General features: G+C 42.6%; 1 protein-coding gene across 1 annotated transcript in view; it reads left to right on the top strand.

Annotated features, from left to right (window-relative positions):
* The first annotated feature begins 3,397 nt into the window (after window positions 1–3,397).
* LOC129845883 (sphingomyelin synthase-related protein 1-like) overlaps window positions 3,398–3,400 on the top strand; it is a 22,974-nt gene continuing 22,971 nt past the window's right edge. The window contains exon 1 of the mRNA XM_055914132.1: window positions 3,398–3,400. This exon is cut by the window's right edge and continues 698 nt beyond it. The gene's annotated coding sequence lies outside the window, so the exon portion shown is untranslated.

Genomic DNA, 3,400 nt, shown 5'->3' with positions numbered 1-3,400 from the left:
CAGGTTTTCATCAAGGATCTCTCTGTATTTTTCTCCGTTCATCTTTCCCTCGATCCTGACTAGTCTCCCAGTCCCTGCCACTGACAAACATCCCACAGCATGATGCTGTCACCACCATGCTTCACCGCAGAGATGGTACTAGGTTTCCTCCAGGCGTGATGCTTGGCATTCAGGCCAAAGAGTTCAATCCTTGTTTCATCAGACAAGAGAATCTTGTTTCTCATGGTCTGAGAGTCCTTTAGGTGCCTTTTGGCAAACTCCAAGCAGGCTGTCATGTGCCTTTTACTGAGGAGTGGCTTTCGTCTGGCCACTCTACCATAAATACCTGATTGGTGGAGTGCTGCAGAGATGGTTGTCCTTCTGGAAGGTTCTCAGATATCCACAGAGGAACTCTGAAGCTCTGTCAAAGTGACCATCGGGTTCTTGGTCACCTCCCTGACCAAGGCTCTTCTCCCCCGATTGATCAGTTTGACCAGGCTGCCAGCTCTAGGAAGAGTCTTGGTGGATCCAAACTGTTTCCATTTAAGAAAGATGGAGGCCACTCTGTTCTTGGGGATCTTCAATGCAGAATTGTTTTGGTAAAATTCCCCAGATCTGTGCCTCGACACAATCCTGTCTCTGAGCTTGGTTTTGCTCTGACTTGCATTGTCAACTGTGGAACCTTATACAGACGGGTGTGTGCCTTTCCAAATTATGTCCAATCAATTGAATGTACCACAGGTGGACTCCAATCAAGTTGTAGGAACATCTCACGGATGGTCAATGGAAACAGGATGCACCTGAGCTCAATTTCGTGTCTCATAGCAAAGGGTCTGAATACTTTTCTAAATAATTGTTTATTTTATTGCAAATATTTCGAAAAAACTTTTTTCAGTTGATCATTATGGGACTTTGTGTGTAGATTGATGAGGAAAACATGTATTTAATCATTTTTAGAATAAGACTAACGTAACACAATGTGGAAAACTGAAGGGGTCTGAATACTTTCCGAATGCACTGTAAGCAGACAATGGAAGCTCTTACAATATGATGACATTTCTCTATAACAGGCTATAGGCTGCGTGTGCAGCACCAAGTCAGAACAAATTATTAGGGTGAGGAACATGGGCTACTAACAGCTTACTACACAACATACACTTAGTATTACTTTCTTAGCTACAGTATACATATCTCCCTGGCATATTACATCATTTATGCAGCGATATAAAATACATTTTTGGACTCACCTTGTTGTGCTGTGCTCACTTGGACAGGAAGCTGCCGCAGCGGTCCTTCGTGGGCAAATTTCATAATCAACCTTTGTCATCAAAGTCTGTCATTCTCTGGATTTATGCTGCTTTCAAGACAACTGGGAACTGAAGAAAACAAGGTAGAATCATGACGTCAGTGATCTTCAGGTCAGAGCTCTAGAGAGAAGCCTGAGTTCTCGACTTGCAATTCCGAGTTGGATGACCGTCAGAACGTATTTTCCCAGTCGGAGCTCGTTTCTTTCTGAGTTTCCAGTTGTCTTGAACTCACTAATGTCAGATTTCCCAGTTCTGAGTTTCCAGTTGTCTTGAACTCACTAAAGTCAGATTTCCCAGTTCTGAGTTCCCAGTTGTCTTGAACTCACTAAAGTCGGATTTCCCAGTTCTGAGTTTCCAGTTGTCTTGAACTCACTAAAGACAGATTTCCCAGTTCTGAGTTCCCAGTTGTCTTGAACTCACTAAAGTCAGATTTCCCAGTTCTGAGTTCCCAGTTGTCTTGAACTCACTAAAGACAGATTTCCCAGTTCTGAGTTCCCAGTTGTATTGAACTCACTAAAGTCAGATTTCCCAGTTCTGAGTTCCCAGTTGTCTTGAACTCACTAAAGTCAGATTTCCCAGTTCTGAGTTCCCAGTTGTATTGAACTCACTAAAGTCAGATTTCCCAGTTCTGAGTTCCCAGTTGTCTTGAACTCACTAAAGACAGATTTCCCAGTTCTGAGTTCCCAGTTGTATTGAACTCACTAAAGTCAGATTTCCCAGTTCTGAGTTCCCAGTTGTCTTGAACTCACTAAAGTCAGATTTCCCAGTTCTGAGTTCCCAGTTGTATTGAACTCACTAAAGTCAGATTTCCCAGTTCTGAGTTCCCAGTTGCTTTGAGCGTGGCAGAAGTCCTGCTGGATTGACAGCATGACCAATGTTGAATGTTTATCATTTTAAGCTTGGAAAAGAGACCCTTAAACCCAGACTTGGGACCAAAGACCCACTCCACTGAATAGCAGGCTAGTGATTACTTTGAAATGCTTGCAGTTGGCCAATGATTCCTTCCAAACCACTCATTGGTGCCATTTCCAACTTGTTGTGTCATGTTTATGTCCAATGGCCGATGAGCACCGATATGTTTTATCTATCATTTCTCTTCATTATTTCTCTTCATATGACAAGGATTGAAAAGGATTTGCTAGTAGATTGTCAACTTGATTCATGATGATGACTGCTAGCTAAGATTTTGAAAGTATGATGTTGACATGATCAGTCCAATCAAAGCTGCTGTAGATATAACGTGATTTGACATCATTTTATCTGTGGCCAATGACCTTGAGCCTTATTGGTTGGGCACTTCTAATGTAAATCTATGGCAGCACCCAAGGGGCTTGAATGTTCAAGCTCTACCCTTTCGAATTTGGTGGTGACGTAGTGTCCCCATTAGTGACAGAACACTGAGCCAATCACGGCGCGACTAGAGAACATTACCAACCCCTACGCTCTGTATTTTCCGCTGGCTGCCTCACCACCACAGAAAGCACTGAGCTAGGCTGAAACACCTGCATTTTGAAGCTTAACCCAACGTCAACAGTGAAGAGGCGACTCCGGGAATATACTGTATATATATATATATGATGGGATGTATAGACATTATAGACAGTATGTGGATAGAATATATTGTATATCTGTAGAATATGTAGGATAGAATAGTATATGTACAGCAATAGTTCAATAGAATGGCCTTGACTAGAATACAGTGTGTACATATGAAATGAGTACAACAGTATGTAACCATTATTAAAGTATCTAGTGCTCCATGTATATAGGGCAGCAGCCTCTAAGGGTGCAGGGTAGAGTACTGGGTGGTAGCCGGCTAGTGACAGTGACTAAGTTCAGGGCGGAGTACTGGGAAGAGGGTCGGCTAGTGGTGACTATTTAACAGTCTGATGGCCTTGGGATAGCAGCTGTTTTTTCAGTCTCTCACTATCATTATTCGTGGTTACTGGCTACTTGTACTGTCTAGTTTGAATGGAGCTGGTGGTCTAAGCCAATAATGAGTTTATACTGTATGTGGTCTATCTGTGTTGTGATTGGCCTCTGTGACTTAACGCTGTCTTCCCAGAACAAACTATTAGGTCTGTTATTACATTGCCGTTGTGTCACCACTGTAT

Source organism: Salvelinus fontinalis, chromosome 1 (genome assembly GCF_029448725.1).
Source record: "Salvelinus fontinalis isolate EN_2023a chromosome 1, ASM2944872v1, whole genome shotgun sequence".
In the NCBI taxonomy this organism is placed as follows: Eukaryota; Metazoa; Chordata; class Actinopteri; order Salmoniformes; family Salmonidae; genus Salvelinus; species Salvelinus fontinalis.
The sequence above is the reverse complement of the archived record's forward strand: the minus strand, read 5'-3'. Positions and strand labels throughout refer to the sequence as shown.